Raw genomic sequence first — 23,208 nt, 5'->3', positions numbered from 1 at the left:
AAATCCATGTAGGCAACATCCACAACACTGGCCTCATCAATCATCATTACTTCCTCAAAGAAAACCCAATCGGATTTGTGAAAAAGGACCACACCTGTATAAGGCCTTCTGATTAGCCCTAATAACTCCATTTTAATCCAAAAGCAATTAAATCTGACCCTAATTATCTTCAATAATTTCCCTACTGCTAATTTAAGTCTCAGTGACCTATAATTTCCTTGATGATCACTGTTGCTATTCTGAAACAAAGGAACAATATTGACTATTCTCCAGTCTTCTGGGACTTCACCTGTGGCAAAGATCTCTGTCAAAGTCCTAGGAATCCCCTTCCTTGCCTCCTTCAGTATCCTGGGATAGATCGCATGCGACATTGGGGACTCATCCACCTTAAATGTTTTCCAAGACACCCGACACCACCTTCTTTTTAATACTGACATTCTTTGAATGCTTTATACTGCCAAGTGATGTTTCTATTCTGGAGAAATTGAAGGGTTTTCCTTAATGAAATCTAAAGCTAAACCTGGAGGTATTAACTTTGGTGGCTTCCTTGTGCATTGCAGCAAAGAGATCAAAATGTTAAGAAGTCATGATAAATCCTTGCTTTGTGTCATTGGTTACTGCAAAGGCAATAGAAATCTGGCAACAGAAACAAACATGCCCTGCTATGTCATTGTGAAGTAGGCATAGAATTCTGATAAACTTGTTCTGAATTCCTATCCTAGAGAGCAAGCACTATGGACCAAGTGTTGAGGAGGTTAAGGAAGTGTTCAAACTAAATTGTGTTGCAGCTGCCTTATCATTGATCAGTGCTTTCTCATCGCCTATTAAGATTGGAGCAGAGGCTGTTATTGTGAGTGGGCAAAACACGCTTTTCTAAACATGGTTAAACATCAGATTGTGTCAATAAAGAGTGGAGCTGAAAAAAAAGCACTGCAGGTCAAACAGCATCAGAGGAGCAGGACAGTTGACGTTTCAGGTCAGAACCTTTCATTGGATGCTGCTTGGCGTGCTGTGCTTTTTCCACCTGCACACTTTATCAACTCTGACTTTCCAGCATCTGCAGTCCTCACTATCTCCAAGTTGCTACAGCTTTTGGACTACCAGCAGTTGACAAGTTGAATTGACAGGTTGACTTGACAAGTCAAGTTGACCACTTGAACCAATCTTTGACCTTTGCTATATTCAAGCTATTTGAAAGAAAGAAAATTATAGCAAGACAATTATTCAATGCTTCCGAGCCATGCCCATAAGCTGATTGCAAAGGTCTAAAAGTCATCAGCTGTGTAAGAAAATGCAAGATTGCTTGTCCCCACCCCCAAACCACAGTAGCACAACACAATGCACAGGCCATAGTAGTAACAGGCAATCTGAAACAGCCATAGCTTTTAGACTTTCAATTCACATGGAGACATTGTGGCATCAGCCAAAATGATTTCAAGCGCCAGAAGTTCTTATGGGTTAAAGATTATTGCTTCAATCAATATGAGTGTCAAGACATAACAATGTGGGTGGGTTGTGCTTCGGCGGGTCGGTGTGGACTTGTTGGGCCAAAGGGCCTGTTTCCACACTGTAATGTAATCTAATGTAATCTAATCTAATTAAAAGCACAAAGAGACACAAAATGAAAACCATAGAATATAGAGGATTTAGAATGTATTGATTTTTAAGTAACCTTCCCCTTTATAAAGTGATACCTTAGTATCACTTAGTTGGAATACTGAGAAACTACAACGTAATTCAGTGATAATAGTGTCTGAGAACGACAATGTGATCAAACACAAGACGACTGACTCAGCAAGCAAACATCACCTCCTCTAGATTGCAACACCTCTGAGCTCACAAAATAATTTAAAACCTAACGAGTTTTCGAACATCACAAAATTAAAATGCTGCCATCCCCTTTATTATTGTTTGGGGATGGGGGGGGGGGAGGAAGAGTGTGAGTGGGTGGGTGAGGGAGGGAAGAAAGAAATGAACCAGAATCCGGGTGCAGAATTTCCAAAAATATATATATAGTGGGGGGGCGGTTGGGGAGAGGAGAGAGAAATCGCTGTACGGAAACAATAATGAGTCTTTAGCACCAGAACGCATCATTACCGTGCATGTTTACCAACAATAGCGAACACAACAAAAGCTATACCTAACAACTTTTGCAGCATGCAACCCTCTTTCCCCTCCGTCTCTACGTACCCACCTGTGTCCAATTTACAGTCATTTCATTGAGTAGGTGGTAAGATTGAGCATGGGGGCGGGGGAGAGAGAGAGAGAGGAGTAGGTTGTTACAGTCATGTTTAATCCAGATTTGGAGAAGGGAAAGGGAATCCACAGCGCCGCGTCTTTTAATATGCCAAAGGGCCATCCATCCTGTTGAAGTGGTTGCTCGCAGAATCCCCCTTTCGGACTGCCCCCTTCCCCTTACCTGGCGACCGTTGCACCGCTGCGCTCGCGCTCTCCTCCCACCGCAACTGCAGCCCGCGCGCTGCCGCCGGCTCGCTCCCGTTCTCCTTGACGACCAGGATGTTTGGTGGTGGTGGCGGTGGAGGAGGAGGAGAGGAAAGGGGAGCCGAAGGGGGGGGGGGGGAGCCTGGAAACCGCCGTCTCGGATTGACTCGCGGCGCTGGCCAACCGCAGCCCGCGGCGGCGGAAAGGCGGGGCCGGCGGTCGGCCAATGGGAGTGAGGCCTGTGGGGTTGGTGGGCGGGGAGAGAGGGGGGTGGGGAAACACAGGGACGGAGCCTCCAGGTGAAAGGCGGGTCAAGGTGCGAAGGTTTCAGGTGGGCAACCGCGGGGGCGTCAAGCCAAGCCAGATGAGGCATCTTTGCCTGCAAACCCAGCACCTGAAATCCAAGGTGCCGTCCGATTCTCTTCATTTTTGAAAAAAATATCTTTGAACAGGAAATGTTTAAATGTAGCATTTTTTAAATTATTTCAACCCTCCTCGCCCATGCATACTTTTGCTCTCACCACCCCCCACCCCAACTATTGTGACCACATCAATGAACTTTGCAAATGACAAATAAATCGAGGCTATTGCTCTCATCCACCAGCCACCCCCAGCCCTCCTGCTTCCTTCACCGATTTTCATTCAATCCTTTTATTGCTGACAATAGGAAGTAACGAGAATGCAACGGCTCAAGGAAACTATGTGCTTGAAAAAATGAAAGTAAACCCCCATTTATATATTTTATTTCATAGGTCGGTTTCTGATCTTGATAACCCTGGGAATCGCGCATTATTAGGAAGGGTGACTGATTATTCGGAAAGGAGAGAAGAAAATGTAACACACTCCTCCCCCCCCCCCACCTTGGCCAGTCATTCCTATGAGGTTTGCCAACACCTCCATCGCTGATCTACAATTTTTTGTTTTGGATCACCAACCTGCAGCACTGAAGTGGTACAGTTCCTGGCGTTCTCATTTGTAATCCAGCCTCTACAGTAAACAGTTAAACATACTGCAAGATCGGAACTCAGCAACACAGTGGGCCAGTGGCAGGTGAACGAACACCCGAAGAAAGCTACGACCTCCTCCTAACCAGAAATATGTGTTGCAACCCAAAATGCAATTTGCATCTAATAAAAAGGGACGTGAACTGTGTTTGGGGAGGGGGGGGGAAGCTTAAATTACATTATTTAAAAGCCAGTGGAGAGCTCCCGACGTTTCCATTCAAGGTGGAAATCAGATTAGAGCTGTACCCCAGAGACAGAAGGCTTTAAATATCATTTTACAGGTATTTACAAGAAATGTGCAAATTGAAACATTTTCTGAAACTAACAAGAGAATCCATAGCAGAGAAACTGGCTAAGCGGCACCTTTTGTTTGTTTCGATTACACAACTAGCAATTTCATCAACAATTATTTATCCAGCCTCTTAAAGCTAACCAGTCCTGGTACAGTACAGCGGCCTCAGTTCCACATTTCTGACTGACATCTGTTCATCTACTCAATCCCTTGATGTTCTGATTAAATTGATTTTACCCATCCCCCCCCCATTCGATTTGTAACTGGTGCCATTCACCACGCAACTATGATCTGTTACAACGCCGACCATTCAAAGGCTGACCGCTGAATCATTTTTTTTAAAAAAAAACACATATCATGGATATGGGTTTAAAAAACTATACAGACCATCTGCTACTTGCTCTGACAGCCCACAGCCCGAGAGAAGAATCCCTTCAAGCTGAGCACAAAGTTTTAGAGCCGTGAGCAGACGGGTTCCCCTCACATTCCCAAATCCTCAACCCACGTCCTCTGTGAATGGTAGAGAAAGTAAAACTCTATGCGCGACTCGGATGCCACCGCCGAGGGCGGCGCAGTCAACAAAAGGGAGTGGGGTGGGGGAAGCTGCGGCTCCAGTTCCTTCACACATCATGTGTTCTCTCCCCTTTTCATTATTTAAAAGATTAATGTACTTACCCGGCTTTTATTTTCCCACCCTCGGTGAAGTAATCCCCGACTGAAGGTGGTGTCTTAGTTCCCAGGCGGTGAGCTAAGGTTGCTGGTGTCCCAATCAGACGCAGCACCAGGCTCTTTGGGGGGGGTGGTCTGCCGTTCAAGTGGATGCGTGTACAGCTTCCCTCAAACCACCGCTGCCCCAGCCCCCGAATGCAGTTGGAAGTTGTCGAAAAAAAAAGTTCAGTCCAATCCACTTCCAAACGTCTGAGGTCACTGCGGCAAAACGTCGCGATACTGAAGTGCAGGAGAGGGGATGGAGACTGGGATGTGTTGATCTTCGGGAATTTCAAGCTAACTGGGCCAGGGACGGAAAGTCTTCACTCTTGGCACTTTCTCAGCCAAGTTTGGGGACCAAGTCAGAAAACCTAGCAATCTGCATGTGTGTGTTTTGTAAACAGCGGGTTGGAGACGCTTTGAGAGGAAGCATGTTTATTATTTGTATTTTTTCATTTATAGAAAATCAGTTCACAAACGTCGGGAGAGGCGATGGTAATCGGGCAAAATTGTTTTGTTTTATTTATGTAAATACGATCAACGAAGTCAGATATTGTGGTGAACCACGAGAGTGCACTTTTGGCAAAAGCGGAAAACGGGAAATCTGAAATAAAATCCAACGCTGGAAATACTGGGCGAGCCAAGGCAGCATCTGTGAAAGAAAAGAGAATGAAAGTTTCAGGCAAAGGCAGTATAGAAATGTAATAGCTTATGAACGAATGAAGGGGGTGGGGAGGAGGGGGCAGGAAAACAATGAAGCCTTTTCTCACTTAATGAGCCACTCATCCTATCACGGACCTTCCCTTTTTTCTCTTCCTCCTCTTATATAAGAAATCAGGGCAACTTTCAGATATGATGCTCCGAGTTTTTTTTTCCTCTTGGAGACTTTCTTTAATACTGGAGCTCTAAAGGTGAACTTTGTATCTAATTACCTTCTCGCCTCTCAGTTGACCCTATGCTAATGACTGTGACTTCAACTAGTATGTTTTCCACATCACCACTACTAATTCTCTGTACAGTTCATGTAGTCATATAAGTACCCTAGATAGCCAGAGTCAGACTAAAAGATTTGTGGTGATACCATGTCTCAAAACATCCTCATGCACTTCGAGCACAATTAATTATTTTGAAATACTAGTACTATGTAGTCAAAGTCAGCAGCCATTGCATGCAGTTAAGTTCCTGCTGGCATTGGTTAAGTGAAAACAACAACAAAAGATAGTATTCTTTAAATGTAATATTCATTTAACGTTGAACTGAATGTCTACCCAGATGATGTGATTAAATCTTGTGGTTTTATTATCATTCAATGGTTTACCAATTTTTTTTCTGGCTAAATTATCAACTGAATTAAATAATCTGACAATTGTGTGCAAGTTGAGTTTGTAGCTGTCTTGCATAGCTGGTAAGCTGTGCAACTATGGCTGGCATTACTAAACCCAAAGCTAACATCTTTAAAAATGCACTTTCCAAGAATCCATATGATAGACTTACACTTCAAGAATTAGTTCACTTGGATATATTAAACATTGTTGGGTTGTATCCCCTGGAAAATGAGATGACTAAGGCAGAATTTGATTTAAGTTTGCAAGACATTTCAGGGAATTAATAGTCTGATGAGAAAGTATATTTCTTGCTGGCTGAAGTATCTAGAATCATTGAATTATCCAGCGCAGAAGAAGCCCTTCAGCCCATTGATTCTGCACCAAAATGTGAGAAACCATATAAATGGGATTACATTTACCAGCACTTGACCCAAACACTTGAATGTTATGACATGCCAGAGAAGCGTAGAGTTGTACAAAATGGAAACAGACTCTTTGCCCAACTCCACAAGCCTGACTACCCTAACCGACCCATTGTCTCAGCCTGCTCCTGCCCCCACCGAATTCAACTCCACCTACCTTGATACTGTCCTATCCCTCCAGATTCAGGAACTCCCCACAGATTTTCAGGACACCACCCATGCCCTCCACCTCCTCCAAGACTTCCATTTCCCTGGCCTCCAACGCCTCATATTCACCATGGCCATCCAGTCCCTCTACACCTCCATTCACCATGACCAGGGCATTCAAGCCCGTCATTTCTTCCTCTCCTGACGTCCCCACCAGTACTCTTCCACTGACACTCTCATTCGTTTGGCAGAACTGGTCCTCTACCTCAACAATTTCTCCTTTGAATCCTCCCACTTCCTCCAGACGAAAGGGGTAGCCATGAGCCCCAGCTACCCTGTCTCTTTGTTGGCTATGTAGAAGAGTCCATCTTTCGGAGTTACATCGGCACCATTCCCCAACCTTTTCTCCACTTCATTGATGACTGTATCGTCGCCACCTCGTGCACCCACAAGGTGGTTGAACAGTTCATCAACTTCACCAACACATCCCACCCCGACTTTAAATTCACCTGGACCATCTCTGACACCTCCCTCCCCTTCCTGGACCTTTCTATCTCCATCAACAGTGACCAACTTAACATTGACATTTTCTACAAACTCACCAACACCCACAGCTACCCGGATTATACCTCCTCCCACCCTGCCTCCTGCAAAAATGCCATCCCGTATTCCCAAATCCTCTACCTCCACCGCATCTACTCCCAGGAGGACTAGTTCCACCACAGAACTCACCAGATGGCCTCCTTCTTTAAAGACCACAATTTCTCCTTCCACGTGGTTGAAGATCTCTGGGACACCCACACCAATCAACTCCACTGCTCTGTGGCCAAACTCTTCAACTCTCCCTCCCAATCTGCTGAGGACATGCTGGTCCTGGACCTCCTCCATCGCCACTCCCTTATCACCCAACGCCTGGAGGAAGAACACCTCATCTTCCGCCTTGGAACACTTCAACCCCAGGGCATCAATGTGGACTTCACCAATTTCCTCATTTCCCCTCCCCCCATCTTACCTCAGTTCTAACCTTCCAGCTCAGCACCATTCTCATGACCTGTCCTATTTGTTAATCTTCCTTCCCACCTGTCCGTCCCACCCTCCTCTCTGACCTATCACCTTCACCTCCAACTCCATCAACCTATTGCACTCTCAGCTACTTTCCCCTCAGCCCCACCCCCTCCCATTTATCTCTCCACCCCCGAGGCTCCCAGCCTCCTTCCTGATGAAGGGCTTTTGAACGAAACATTGATTTTCCTGCTCCTCGGATGCTGCCTGACCTGCGGTGCTTTTCCAGCACCACTTTAATCTTGACTTTAATCTCCAGGATCTGCAGTACATACTTTCTCCTCTTTGCCCAACTCGCCAGTCAAATATCCTGAATTAATCTATTCCTATATGTTAGTATTCAGCACATATTTCTCTAAACCCTGCCTATTCATATACCGATACAGGTGCCTTTTAAATGTTGTAATTGTACCAGCTGCCAACAGCTCCTCTGGCAGCTTATTCCACACAGGCATGACCCTTTGCATGAAAAAATTACCGCTTAGGTCCCTTAAAGTTTTTTTCCCTCTCACCTTAAACCTATGCCCTCTACTATTGGACACCCTACCCTGGGAAAAGACCTTGGCTGTTCATCATATATACACCCCTCATGATTTTATGAACCTCAAGAAGGTCACTCCTCAGCCTCTGAGGGGAAAATAGCCCCAGCCTATTCAGCCTTTCTCTACAGGTCAAACCCTCCAACCCCGCAACATTGTTGTAAGTCTTTTCTGAACCCTTTGAAATTTCACAACATCTTTCCTATAGCAGGGAGAGCAGAACTGTACACAGTATTCCAACAGTGGGCTAGCCAATATTCTGTACAGCCAACTCCTGTTCTCAATGCAATGATTAATAAAGGCAAGCATACCAATGCCTTCTTTATCACTCTGTCTACCTGTGCCTCCACTTTCAAGGAATTGTGAACCTGCGCCCCAAGGTCTTTCAACTAGGAGAAAGTGAAGACTGCACATGCTGGAGATCAGAGTCGAGTGCAGGCTGGTGGCAAAGCACAGCAGGTCAGGCAGCATCCAAGGTGTAGGAGAATTGACATTTTGGGCAAGGCCGCTTCATCAGGAATGAGGCTTGTGAGCCAAGGGGCTAGAGACCCCTTTGGCTCACAAGTCTCATTCCTGATGATGGGCTCTTGCCCGAAACATTGATTCTCCTGCACCTTGGATGCTGCCTGACCTGCTGTGCTTTGCTAGCACTCCACTCTCAACCCCAAGGTCTTTGTTCAGCAAAGCTCCCCATGACCTTACCATTAAATATATAAGTCCTGCTCTGATCTGCAGCACCTCACATATATCTTAATTAAATTCCATCTGTCACCGCAGCTCATTTGTCCATCTGATCAAGGTCCTGTTGTACTCCGAGATAATCTTTGCTATCCATTACAATACAAATTTTGGTGTCATCTGCAAACTTACTAACCATAACTCCTATATCCACATTTAAATCATTAATATAAGTACTCATTAAAGTTTTAAAGGATGCAAAGCTATTCGCCTCTACCATGTTTCCAGGCAATACATTTCAGACCATCACCATGTTCTGGTAAACAAGAGTTTTCCTCACAAACACCCCAAACCTCCTGCCCCTCATTACAAACCTGTGTCCCTTTATGACTTCAGCTAAAGGGAACAGCTGATCTTTATCGACTCTCTTCATGTCATTCATAATCTTACACACCTCAATCAGATCACTCTTCAGTCTTCCCTGCACCACCAAAAACAAATTAAGCCTATCCAACCTTTGCTCTTAACTTAAATTCCAACCCAGGCAGCATCCTGGTGAATCTCCTCTGTCCCCTTCCAGGGCAATCACACCCTGTATTGTGGTGACCAGAGCTGCACATAATACTCTAGCAATGTCTCACTGAAGTTCTATAGAACTTAATTTGTAATCTATGCCTCAATTGATAAAAGCAAGAGTCTGACCTTTTTCACCGTAATACTAACATGCTCTTCCGCCTCCAGAAAGCTGTGTACAAACACTTCAATATTGCTTTGTTCCACAGAATTTCTCAGAGTCATGTCATCCATTGAATACTTCCTTGTCTGCAGCTTTAAAGCTAGAACTGGGGCTCACTGGAGGAAAATGGGAATCATTTCTACACAAAGAGGATGGTAGAAATTTGAATTCTCTCCTGCAAAAGGTAAATGATGATAGATCAATTGTTAAATTTAAATCTGAGATTGATATGTTTTGTTAACTAAAAGTATTGAGTGGTATAGGGGCCAAGGCAGGCATATGAAGTTAGGGAGCAAAATAGTTATCTTACTGATTGGCAGAATAGGCTCAAGGAACTCTTACTAATTGGCAGAATAGGTTCAAGGAACTAAATGGCCTACTTGTTTCTATGTTCCTCAATGAAAACACTCACCAGCCCAGGAAGACTGAGGCAAAATATATGACCCCAACTGAGATTGTTTAACTCAACTTAGACCAGCAAGTGAAACCTTCTTGTCTGTAGTCTTCCATACCAAGCAAGGAAACAAATACTAGATAATTTTATGCAATGTTTAATATGTTTGCCATCTGCTAGTGTGCTGTGTGTTACTGATACATGGTGTTCACACAGAAGGATTATAAAATATATTGCCTTGAAATATATTGATAAATAAATTGCCCTTAATTTGTCAGGAAATTTTCTGGCTGATATGTGTTTATAGAATTATAAATCAACATGTTATACATATATTATACCTGGGAATAACAAACAGCCAGCAGTAATACCCATCTGTCAGGATGTGGAGTAGCTGTTTAGAAATGGTTGTAGTTAGGCAGATAACAAATGCCTGTTTATGCTTCTATGGAAGCTAAACTGAGTCAGTAAATGGGCCAATGTAAAGTTCAAGTATCATAAGTTCTCAGACATAAAACATTCACACATAAAATGCATTCCCACTTAACATGTACTTTTCCAGTATAAATTAAAAATAACGCATGTACAAAAAGGAATGATAGACAACAGATACCTGACTAGGTTTTTCAACATCACATTTCCTTAATTAAAGTCAAAAATCACACAAGTTCATTTGAGAATGTAACTTTTAAAAAGTTCTGCGATTTACATATGAAAGAACTGAAACCAACATGTTCATTCTAAAAGATGACAGACTTAACAAACAATCCAGGTCCTTTTCAGAATATAATTTCAGTTACATCACGCTGTAAACCTTTGCTATAAATTCTGTATCTTATGATCTATACTCCACAACCAACTGATCCGAAAGCTAGTGCTTCCAAATAAACCTGTTGGACTTTAATCTAGTGATGTTTAACTTTTGACTTTGTACACCTCAGTCCAGCTCTGGGCAGCTCCAAATTTTAATTAAAGTCATGCATGTTAGACATAATGGGCAGAATTTTGCGCTTCTTTTGGAACAGGAAGAAAGATGGGCACAGGAGTTTAATTGGGCTGGAGACAAAAATTCGGTATCCTGATGGCTGGATGAACCTTTGTAATTAAGTTCTACAAGCTATTTAGGCAAGTCGATCTTCCCAACAGCAAGAGTTGAAGAGCCCATTTGTATTATTTGCATGCATTAAAAGGCCACTTCATCAGAATTAATTTCTCCCCAACTGAAAGATTCATGTTCAGGACTTCAGATTAAGTAGTTACTGCTTTGTCCTTCTGGCAATACATTATTACAGCTAATGATTTTGATAGAATTCAGATGTCAGCACTCCAAGTTGGAGTGTGAGAAGAGTGGAGTAAAGGATACATAAGAGAGAGGGTCGCACAATAGGGTGGTGCACAGTCTGAGGAAGATTATGACAATGTCAAGGGAATGGTGAGGCATTGTCCAGAAAAGGATATACATCTACAAAGATGACATCAGCAGTAACAGGGAAAGAAATAAGGGTAAGGGAATGACAAGATGCTGTGGGTGAAGGATAATAGGGAGAATTTGGTGACTGTCGGGGGGGAGGGCAAAAATGTTGCAACTCAAAAGAAAAGTAAAATCATGCCATCCTTTGAGAAAGTATCTTCAATTACAAGATTTGGAGAAAAAGCCAGATGCAAAGTGCGAGGAGGCCATCTTTGGATGGGCAGGCTTAATGCAGAGAAATTGTAGATAATTTAGAGGCATCATAGGAGTGATCAGTAAAGTAGATGGAGAACCATGCTCAACTGAGCTCTCCTTCCTACAGTCCAATGCCCAAAACCAACATCACTACAACATAATAAGGGTCATATTCTCGTAATATTGCAACAATATCTAGAGTCACGGTCCCTTGTGGGATGATTGGCATCTTGTGAAGTAGATGAAAACAAAAGGTAAGGGTAAGAGTTACAAGCTTTAAGAGGTCGAATCAGGGACAGCTTCCCTGGTCAATGCTCATGACATCTAATGGGTGGCCTGTCTATGATGACAAGGGAAGACTAGCACAATGGTAATGTAGGATGCAGCACAGGAGCTCAGTATTGTATGAGAGCGAGCCAATTGACATTTTTCCATTACCCTAGTAAATGTGCAGTTTCTCCATGCACATAAATGTATTGCTGGAAAAGCCTGATAAGATAGCCTTCACCAAAGTGGTTATGGGGGTGAGAAGGAGGCCAGGGAGCTTAGATGTCAGGGCTTAGCTTGAGCTTAAAACAAGAAAGATTTCAAAGAATATGTTCTCTAGATGAATTGATGCATTGTATTTACAGATCAACTGAAGCAGACATTACTGGTGGCAAAGAACCAAGGCAGCAGCAAAGGGAACAGGAACAGCAGCAACAAAGACCACAGCAGTCAGAAATAGCTGACCAGCCTCCAGAGACACAAAATCCAGACAACAGTGATCATCGACTTGAAACGGAATAAACAGCTACAGTTATCTGGATTTGACTAAGGGTTAACGCATGAGGTGCTCTGAGATGTCCCAGCAGGTGGTTTCATAAATGTGCCACTTGTTGAATAAAGGCTTTTGACTGCTAGGACTGGGAGGCAATGTCATGTTGATTGCCTTGAAGGTCACCTTAGCCTCTAACCTTTTATTTTCAGGTGGCTTATTTTAGGGCATCACTGTGGGATATTCCAGCCTGAAACTCACAAATTTATTCAGGAGGTCAGAGATGCTCTATTCCAAAAATCCCATGAATTTATGACGTTCTAATGAGATCCAGAGAGCCTGCCAGTCAGGGAATTGGGATTTAGTGTCATCACAGGATTCCCACTCTAACCTGTACACATGTTGCAATTAGAACTCCCTAGGATCATTTAGCTGTTTTGATCAACAGGAAACATTTCCAGTACATTAATTTGCAGTTAATGTGCGATCACACCAGACAAATCCTCGAGGTGTGTGCGCACAACCCAATGCCTACCACATTGCAGGCTCACAAATGTCACAAGTCTTTAATGCATTGTATTAATTGCATGACTGGCTGTTGGACGACAAGTGATACCCCAGAGACCTGGACGTGGCACTACTTAAGAATTCAGATTACTGCTGAGGAGAAATGACACACATACTTTCACAAAAGCCACCATTGAGCAGAAAATAAGCCAACTGAAAATGAAATTCAGATGCTTAGGTGGCTCAGGCAGAACACTGCAATGTATTGCAGAAGGAATGTCCAACATCATCATGGTGTGCTGTGCCCTCCACAACCTCACTCAAAAAAAGAGGGATGTCTCATAATGAAGAGATGGAGGACTGACATGTCTCTCTTGATGAGGATGGAAGGGTGATGATGGTCACATGGGACTGGATGTTACAGGTGGAATCAGAAGATCATAGGGCAATGGTGAATGAGACAGAAAGGCCGGTGCCAACCTTATAGCTATCAGATCCAGGGCAAATTAACTACTGTTACTTTTGTTTTTTTTTAAATCAGCTCACTGGGAGCCAGTTTCCAATTTGGGACATACGTCATTGAGTTATTTCAGTTACATCAGTTTTTGTTTCCTTAAATAAAATGTCCTGTTTTAGTTTAGCACTGCTGACAGTGACAAGCCTTATATGCACTAATCAGTGTAGAAAGATCTAACCTTTCCACCAAAAGCCCACACCAATATCTGCATAACATCGCCCACTCCCATGGCCTCAGGGTCTTGGAAACAGATGTATTTATGGCCCTTGGCTCAAGCAAGCCCATATGCATGCCAACCTGAAGAGCACATACTGTCTTATATCAGTTTGGATGCCTGCTGCAATTTACTGAGAACTTAATAAGGCAAATCTAAGAAGACAGGGTTGTAGGAAAGAGGAGCAAGAATAGGTCAATTGCACCCTTCAGCATCCTTTCCTTGCTCATGGCTGATCCAACTCATTGCCCTATTCCCTTATTATGCCTATAGCTCTGTGTCTTATTTGTTCTAGAAATCTCACATTATATTAATTGAGCATATTCAGGGACTGTATCTCCACTATACTCTGGGCAAGAAACTGCTACACAATATAACCATCCCTGCCCCTCAAGCAAATGATGCTCTCTACATCCTATCATATATTGATTGACTGTTATTATGAAACTGCTTGCCCAGTTCTGGAGGCTCCAGTCAGGGGAAAGATCCTTCCTGTAGAGCCCTCTCAAATTTCTTTATGCTTCAGGCCCAATCTCCTCACTCTCACTTCATTAAACAATCTCAATGTCCCTGCAGTCAGTCTCACAAGCCTTTGCTACAATCTGTCCTCTCCTTCACTTTAGTAGAACCACCCCCATGGGGCAGACACATTACTAATGATGTAAAACAATAAACAATCTCTTGATAGAAGACCATCATCACATTTTGGTGTGGAAAAATGCTCAATGTCTTCTAATCCACCAGTTATATCAAAATCTACCTGTTCAATGAAGCTACAACAAGTGCATAAGGAGTGTAAGTGAACATATATTTATAAAAGTGCAAACTATATACATTAATTGAACTCCTGCATTACACATATGCATTTTATTTTTCTTTAGCTATGACTACACCTAGATGCAACTCTGACATCCACAGCTGAGGTGGTAGCAGCCTATAGGCTTCCACATTGTTGACTGTGATGACATTGGTGGGCATCCTCATGGGGCCCAGGATCTGCTAAGTGTCTTCTGTACAAAGGTAGGTGTACCCTCCTCAGTGTGATTTTCCATATGTGAAGAAGTCACTGGCAGAGTGGAGGTTGGGTATCAGGGCACCTCTGAAATATTCTAAAATAAAGATTTTGGTGTCCCTGGTCAGCACTGCTCCTGTCTACGTGTGCCCAAAGGCATCTCCCTTGCACCTTGAGGTGAAGTGCTGCCTGGAGGATGTTCAAAGTATCTTATTCTCTTCTCACTCTTATCAGATGCAGAGCACCCATAGCTACAGCAATGGAAAGCAGAACCAAGTTCATAACTGAAAGTCACTATGTATTCTTTTGGACCTGAGTCTTCAAGGCAACCACTATTGTTTTCATGGAGACAGCCAGGCACTTACACAGCAGAGCCATGACATCAGATAAAGCATGGATGGCCTTTCCAACTTTTATGGTAGTCTGCACCATGCTACTGCCTAATTTTCCTCAAACTATCTCTGCATCACCAATGGGTCTCATCTAGAAGCTCATCGTTTACATGAGACTTAGCAGCAACTTGGTCTCCAGAATATCAGTGACCTCTGTTGTTGCTTCTTCTGAAGGCTGTGGACTATACTATTCTGTACTATTCAGACTGTGTCTCAGAGCCTAAACTAGATAGCATGTCAACAGAGCTCAATGAATCTGTGCCAGTGGAGAGTGCAGTTGAGTGAAGTGCTGTGCTTCCTCTGAGAGTTAGGAGACATCCTCCCTAGAAATGCCAGAGCTGGAATTTAAGTATAACTCGAGGAGGATGTGTGGGGGTGAGACTATCTGTTCTTTTCTAGTACCTGTAGTAGAGAAGAAAAACAATTAGCTGCTGAATATGCAAATTCCCTTATCGAAACAATGTTCTCTCTGTTCACACATCTGACAACAACAGACTGGAGGCATTTTCATGAGCTTCCTATGAAAGAGTTATCTCTACATCTACACAGAACAGATCATAATCCTTCACTTTCAGCTCTGCAACGTCTTCCTTGAAAAAGGTGAGGATTCATATATCTGGTAGAGTGGCACCTTTCCAGTGGATTTGGACCACTCCCTCCAGTTATGAATAATCTTCTTTTGCAGACAGACAAAGAGAAAGATCAGCGTTAATTTCAATAGGTGAATAAGCAATTCTGAAGCATGCATAATCATCACAGCTTCTGAGCCTCGTCAAACATTGACAACATGACGTGGCTTTCACGCATCCAGTGCACTTAATTCATTTACTGCAGACTTGCATGTGATCCTCTTCTATGACATGCCTCAATACAGGCACAGTTAGACTGTGTGAAACTCCTATGGTGCAACTTATTGTAGAGCATAAGAAATCATCTAACTTGTTCCTGCACTGCAGCCAGGTAGTCGTCTCCACAGGGGTGCTAACCTCCACTGCTACCTTCATCCAGGTCAGCGTGGTTTGATGGGATGGTGCATTAAAGGGTTAATTATACCATTAATCTCATAGTAGCTACAAAGCATGTGCAGAAGGAGCTATGTCATAGTAATATCAAATCATGTGGAACTGGAGATTAATTTTCTAAGATTCCAAAAGATGTTCTCTCTTACCATACCTTGTAAGTAGTCGTGTTTAATAAAACCTTTTAAGATTCAATCAGTTGAGTGTGGACCTTATCTTACCACAGGAGGGCTCTTGCTACCATCTCCAAGTCAGAGAGTTGTTTTTTGTGAGCGGCCTTGAGAACTTGCAGCAAGGCACTACAAAACTCTGGAGCCACTCACTGTCTTCTCTGAGATATCCCTGGGAGACTTGAGGGTTTGGGTGCATTGATCTTTAAAATATCACAAACAAGTACAGAAAATAATCGAGAAAGCTAATAGAATTCTGGCCTTCATATCTGGAGGACTCGAGTACAAGGATGCAGAAGCTATGCTTGAGTTATACAAAACCCTGGTTAGGCCCCACTTGGAGTACTGTGAGTGGACCTAGGCACCAGATCTTAAGACGGATACATTAGCTTTGGAGGGAGTACAACATAGGTTTAGACAAATAATAATCGGACTTCAAAGATTGACTTATAAGGAGATATTATACAGACACCCCCATTTTCTCTAGAATTCAGAAAGATAAGGGGTGACCTCATCAAAGCCTTCAAGGTATTAACAGGAAAATACAGGGTAGATAGAGATGAACAATGCCACTGTTTTAGGATTCTAGAACTAGGTGCATCGTCTGTCAATTAGAGTCAGACCATTCAAAAGAGATGTTAGGAAGCACTTTTACACACAAAGAGTGGTAGATGATTAGAACTCTCCTCATAAACAGCAGTGGATGCTGGATAGTTGTTAATTTTAAATATGAGATAGATCATTTTCTGTTAAGCAAAGGTATGAAGGGACATGGCCAAAGGCAAATATATGAAACTGGGCTACAGATCAGCCATGATCTCATTGAATGGTGGAACAGGCTCAAGAGGCTGAATGGCCTACTCTTCTTCCGTTGTGTGGGCGTAGTTGGAGCTGATGAGACCTCCTGGCTTGCAGTAAGTGAATGGCTGCTCAAATGTTTTCTTAGTTTACACTGAACCTTGGATTTCAAAAGGTAGTATTCTGGGGTGGGACAACTTCTATCGGCCCGCATCACAAGCTTTGCTATTCTCCTGATGTTGTGAAACACCTCGGGCGACTGACTGTGTGGAGTTTGCACGTTCTCCCCGTGTCTGCGTGGGTTTCCTCCGGGTGCTCCGGTTTCCTCCCACAGTCCAAAGATGTGCAGGTCAGGTGAATTGACCATGCTAAATTGCCCGTAGTGTTAGGTAAGGGGTAAATGTAGGAGTATGGGTGGGTTGCGCTTCGGCGGGTCGGTGTGGACTTGTTGGGCCGAAGGGCCTGTTTCCACACTGTAATGTAATCTAATAATCTAATCTAATCTAATCAGATGCATTAACTGACTTTGACCATTGGAATAAAGCTATTAGCCATCTTGGAGCACTGTTGCCAGTTCCTCATAACCAGACTCCCTAGCTAGCTACTTATATTCCATTCTGAACGGGATAGAAAGTGAGAACTGCAGATGCTGGAATCAGAGTCAAAGAGCATGGCGCTGGAAAAGCACAGCCGGTCAGGCAGCATCCTAGGAGCAGGAGAGTCGACATTTCGACATTCCTGATAAAGAGCTCATGCTCAAAACATCCACTCTCCTGCTCCTCAGATGCTGCCTGACTGGCTGTGTTTTTCCAGCGCCACACTTTTTGATTCTGAAAGTAGTGTTCTATTACCAGACAGTAAACAAATAGAACTGGAACCAAACATACACGTGCTCACATTTTTATTTACAGAAACAGACTTACAAACATGCAACTCCCAACCAAACAGTTTCAGACTGTTACTATACAATACTTTTTTTCATATAAGTGAAGTGTTATCACACAATCAAAGGGCTTATCCCAACACCAAATCACTCATGGCAATTTTCATCAATTAACATTTATTAATATTAATAAATCACCTGTTTTCCAACTGTTTAATGTATGTGCAGAACCCACTAGAGGAATGCAAGAATACCAAACTGTTAATATACAGATACTTTCTAATGAACCAGTTCAGAAATGTTATTACACGCCTCTAGAACAGATGGGACTTGAACCAAGACCTCCTCACTCAGAGGTAGGGACACTATTATTATCCCACAAGAACCTCTCTTTGTCACTATACATTTTAAATATTTTTCCTTTCTTTACATATTTTTCTAATCAATCTGTTCAGAGATGTTATTGCACACACCTCTGGAGCAAGTGGGACTTGACCTTGGCATCCTGGTTAAGGTGTAGGGACATTACCACTGCACCACAGAGAGCCCACAAATATGAAGTTGGAAGTAGTTTTTTAATTAACCTATTTAGACATGTTACAGCACACTTCTGGAACAGGTCTAAACACATTGAACCCAGGTCTTCTGGCCCAATGCCCCTTACTGCCACTATACATAAGAGCCCTAATTAATGCTCACTACCCGAATATAATTAAATACTCAACTATCGTACAACTTACAGAGATATCTGAGGGTCTTCACTGTGGAGCAATGGCATATCTCCTCTAACACTATTGTCTCCTATGTCATATGCATCATCCTGGAACTTTCTCTGTTTTGGTGTGCCATTTGTCATGTTTGAAATTCCAGCAATATGGTTCACTGCAGCTCCTCTTTAAGAGATAGACTGTTTGTAGGAAGAAAATGCTGGCTGCACCATATGCTCTTAACATAATAAAGTTTGGTCCCTGCTGAACACAGAGGCTGCTGGCAGCATGAGAAGAGAGGTAGCTGTGAGGAATGGGAAATATTCTTGGTAGACAAGGGGCTGTAAGGTTATTGGGAATAGGTGGGAATGTGGAGTAATCAATGCTGATTTCTTAAAATGGCAGAACAAGCTTAATGTTCCAAGAGGAATATTCTTGCCCCCAATTTGCATGTTTATACATCTTTGTAAATCATTTTGCCCATACAATGGGCATGTGATGAAGGTTCAAAATATTTTGCTATTGTATGGAAACCTCCCTTCTAAAGTGCAGAAATTATGCAGAGGATTAGGCTTGATTGATATTTTTGTATTGTTTTGATTAAGAAGGAAAGGGTTAGAGTGGAATCTTATAGGTGTCTGAGTGACGTGAATTATGGTGAGATGTGTGACAGAATCAGGCAAGAAACGTAGTAAGGCCCATCTTGATATAGGAACAACTTGTGCCTTTTTTTATGCTTTTCACAAGTGACATGGCAAAATCATCAATGGACAGTGGCAATTACCAACATTTTAAGGCAAGCTTCATGGCACCAGTCAGATGCACTCACATCTAAAGACTTGGCATCCGATATGCCTCGGCCTCTAAGAAATGTCACGGGACATGTTCAATCTATATAGAGGTCACTTAGAGTCACAGAAATGTACAGCATGGAAACAGACCCTTCCGTCCAACCTGTCCACACTGACCAGATATCCTAACCTCATCTAGTCCCATTTGCCAGCATTTGGCCCATTTCCCTCTCAACCCTTCCTATTCATATACATCCAGGTGTCTTTTAAATGTTGTAATTGAACCAGCTTCCATCACTTTGTCTGGTAGCTCATTGTATAAATGCACCACCCACTATGTGAAAAGGTTGTCCCTTAGGTCCCTTTTAAATCTTACCACTCTTACCCTAAACCTATGCCCTCTAGTTCAGGACTCCCCCACCTCTTGCTAACCCAGGGAAAAGACCTTGTCTATTTATCCTATCCATGGCCATAATATTCTTATAAATCTCTATAAGGTCACCTCCTCAGCCTCCAATGCTCCAGGGAAAACAGCTCTAGCCTATTCAGCCTCTCCCTGTAGCTCAAACACTCCAACCCTTAAACATTCTTGTAAATCTTTTCTGAACCTTCTCTCATTTCACACCATCCTTCTGATAGGAGGGAGACTAGAATTGTACACAATATTCCAAAAGTGATCTAACTAATGTCCTGTACAGCTGCAACATGACCTCCCACTCCTATACTCAATGCTCTGACCAATAATGGAAAGCATACCAAACACCACCTTCACTATCCTATCTACCTTCGACTCTACTTTCAAGGAGCTACGAACCTGCTCTCCAAGGTCTCTTTGTCCAGCAACGCTCCCTAGGACCTTACCATTAAGTGTATAAGTCCTGAGTGTGGTGCTGGAAGCAGGAGAATCGATGTTTTGGGCATAAGCCCTTCATCAGGAATCTGATTCCCAAAATGTCGATTCTCCTACTCCTCAAATGCTGCCTGACCTGCTGTGCTTTTCCAGCACCACACTTTCAATTCTGATCTCCAGCATCTGCAGTCCTCACTTTCTCTAGTATATAAGTCCCGCTCTGATTTGACTTTCCAAAACGCACTTAAATGCTACATCTGGGGTGCACTGCAGCTATTCATTGTAATGCTGCTGCAAGGACTCTGTGCTCAGGGACATTCAGCATCTCTGGGCCCTTTGCTTCCTCTCATAACACTCACACTTAGCTACGTAGATGCTCATAACATCCTGCCTTGCATTACCTTGCCTTGCCTTTTTGCACTTTGCGTCCACAGCTTAAGATGCCTGGCTCATAGCACTTTTAGAAACACAAAGCAATCTATTTGTTTAGATTGTGTGCAGGTTACTTTCAGAGAGTGAAGCAGGTCATTCAGGGAGAAAAGAACCCTGTCTCAGCAGAAATGCAGTTTCACAGTCTCTGAAACGGTTCGGGCAGAAGAAAATAAGTTCCAAGTCACTTAACGTCAGTAACAGAAAATCTCCAGAAACTGAATGCCATGGAAGAGGTGTTTCAGGAACTCCAGTTAAGAAATAAATCAACTGTGTTAACAGTCTGTTTCATGGTCTCAGAAAGTAATAGCATTGTATGAATACAGAGGAAACAACAATTCCAGCTGTTTCCACTGAACATGTAACAATATGACTCTTCACTGAGGTTTGAATATCTGTGAGATTCTGGAGAAGGTAAAAGGATTTAATCTTTATATCAGATATTTGATGTAAGACCACTTCAAATAAGTTTTCTATGGTGTAATATTATACATACTTATTCACTGCATAATAAATTCATGTGTTCATTTGTTTAAAGTATATTGGTGTCCTCTTGTGAATATGACCAGTAACTGACCATCACGGTAAACAAATTGCTAAAATAAAACATACGGTCTATTGAACCTGATTTCACACTGGGATATGACTTGTCCAGTATTATGATTAGCTGGGATCATAATAATGTAAATGAAGAGAAAGTACCATTCCTGGAGGACTGATAAAGGATTAACCCCCTCCAATTTAACTTTCCACTCTCTTGATTACTGGTCTGCTATGGTGAATGCCAAGACCATTCAAAACCTTAAAGTTTTTCTGGCTTCATGTTAAGCTATTTTGGCACAATTCACATCTGACTTAATGTTGTTGATATTTCTTTCAATGTGCAGTACTTTATACTTTACTGTATTAAGTTCCATTCTAATATCTTGCCTGTTTTTAGTCAACGCGCTTTTTAATCTCTGAACTGTCTCCCTTGGATCAATTGCCATCAGCTTGATATATCATCCACATTGCTCACGTTTTCTCATTTGTCTCAGGAGAAATATAAAAGCAACTAAAAATAGTCCGAAGGACTGTATTCACTACAGATTTTATTTGTCCTATCTCTTGCCTAATCAGTTAGGCTTTGAGAGTGACACTCAAATAACCTCCATGCATTGATCTTTCCAACTTACTTCAGACTGAGCGTCTATAGCTCTTCAGTCTGTCCTTGCATACATGTAGCTTGAACTGAAACAAATGCTTTTGTAATTGTTTATTGTGCACAACTTACTCCCTGGTGAAAAGAAACACAATTTTTCACTCAGCTTTCATAAGTATGCTAATAGCACCTGATTTTATCTCTCATACCATCAACTATTATTGCTCCAATTCCTCTTCTGGTTACAATTGCATCAATATATCAGATGCTCACACAGCCTAAACTAGATTGGGCTGAAATTTGATGTTTTGCTTAACCCCAAGATGCTTAAACCTAAGGTTACTTCTCATCTACATGGGGTCATAGAATGTATCAGCACAGAAACAGACCCATCGGACCAACCCGTTCATACCAACCAAGTTTCCCAACTACACTAGTCCCACTTGCCGGCATTTGGCCCATATTCTTTTAAACCTTTCCTATTCATATATTTGCCTAAATACCTTTTAAATGTTGTCACTGTATCTACATCTATCACTTCCGCTGGCAGTTCATTGCACAAATGAACCACTATCTGTGTGAAAAAATCCCTTTTAAATCTTTCTCCTCTCACCTTAAAACTATGCTTCTAGTTTTGAACTCCCAAGCCCCAGGGAAAAAAACCTTTGCTATTCACCTTATCTATACATCTCATGATGTTATAAACCTCTATTAGGTTACCCCTCAACCTTCTATGCTCCAGTGAAAAAAGTCCCTTCTTGTCAAGCCTATCCATAACTCAAACCCTCCAGTCACAGTAACATTCTTGTAAATCTGTTCTGTACGCTCGCCAATGTAATAAGCTCCTGCCGATAGCTGGGTGACCAGAACTGTACATAGTACTCCAAAAGTGGCCTCATCAACATCCTGCAACATGACATCTTGATGCAGATAGTCATTAGAGCAGCGCAAGCTAGAATTATGTGTCAGGACCCTGTAGGATCCCAGACATATGGGAATTATCCAGGAAGTTGAAGATTCTGATCAGCAATTCCTGTGCATTTGAAACTCTCCAAAAACAACCTTTGCATTGGAGAATTCAGGTGGCTCCACTTCTGTTAAGAATACTCAGAAAAGGTTAAACAATTAAACAGTTAGACTAACTCTTGGGTAAGTATTAAGCTGACTGCACCCTCCCTTCCTCCTCCCCCACCTACGCCAGTTGACCTACCACATATAACTGCAACTGCACCATCCTCAATCCCTTACACTCCAGGACCCATGATCACATTCCTCTGACCAAACCTCCCCAGCTACTTAAATTCAACATGATTCCCCAACACTGCCTCACTCTACCTCACTTCCAGGGACCCTCCACTTCCCTGAAGTTGCAGAATTTAAAACCCTTTGTTAGACACCAGAAGGTAGCTGTCTTCTATCAGAGCTCATGACCACACTTTTTATGGAGAGATTTATTTCAGTTGACCATAAAATCACAACCGATTACTATCTCTCCACATTTATTTACCCTATTATCCTGAATTAATATATTCATCATGTATTCCTTCATTCCGTTAGGCATTTAGGCATCCCTTCAGACTTTATTGGGTGGTAACAATCTCTGGCC

The 23,208-nt window shown here is 42.6% G+C and overlaps 1 protein-coding gene and 1 long non-coding RNA gene across 7 annotated transcripts in view; one reads left to right on the top strand and one right to left on the bottom strand.

The window, feature by feature from the left end:
* The window catches only part of sipa1l1 (signal-induced proliferation-associated 1 like 1), a 433,231-nt gene that overhangs the window by 380,770 nt on the left and 29,253 nt on the right, over positions 1-23,208 (bottom strand). For 3 of the 5 annotated variants that reach the window (XM_043698149.1, XM_043698153.1, XM_043698152.1), the window contains exon 4: positions 4,414-5,098. The gene's annotated coding sequence lies outside the window, so the exon portion shown is untranslated. Of the gene's footprint in view, positions 1-2,419; positions 2,552-4,413; positions 5,646-23,208 lie in introns of those variants that run through there. The other 2 variants (XM_043698150.1, XM_043698151.1) reach the window with 2 other exon arrangements.
* Positions 4,720-12,458, top strand: LOC122553805. Of its 2 annotated transcripts, none has more exons than XR_006312851.1 (3): positions 4,720-4,807; positions 9,402-9,539; positions 12,048-12,458. It is a non-coding gene; the product is annotated as an uncharacterized LOC122553805 (long non-coding RNA). The 2 variants fall into 2 exon arrangements; XR_006312852.1 differs by having other exon boundaries at positions 4,743-4,831.

Source organism: Chiloscyllium plagiosum, chromosome 10, assembly GCF_004010195.1.
Source record: "Chiloscyllium plagiosum isolate BGI_BamShark_2017 chromosome 10, ASM401019v2, whole genome shotgun sequence".
NCBI classification, from domain to species: Eukaryota; Metazoa; Chordata; class Chondrichthyes; order Orectolobiformes; family Hemiscylliidae; genus Chiloscyllium; species Chiloscyllium plagiosum.
The sequence above is the reverse complement of the archived record's forward strand: the minus strand, read 5'-3'. Positions and strand labels throughout refer to the sequence as shown.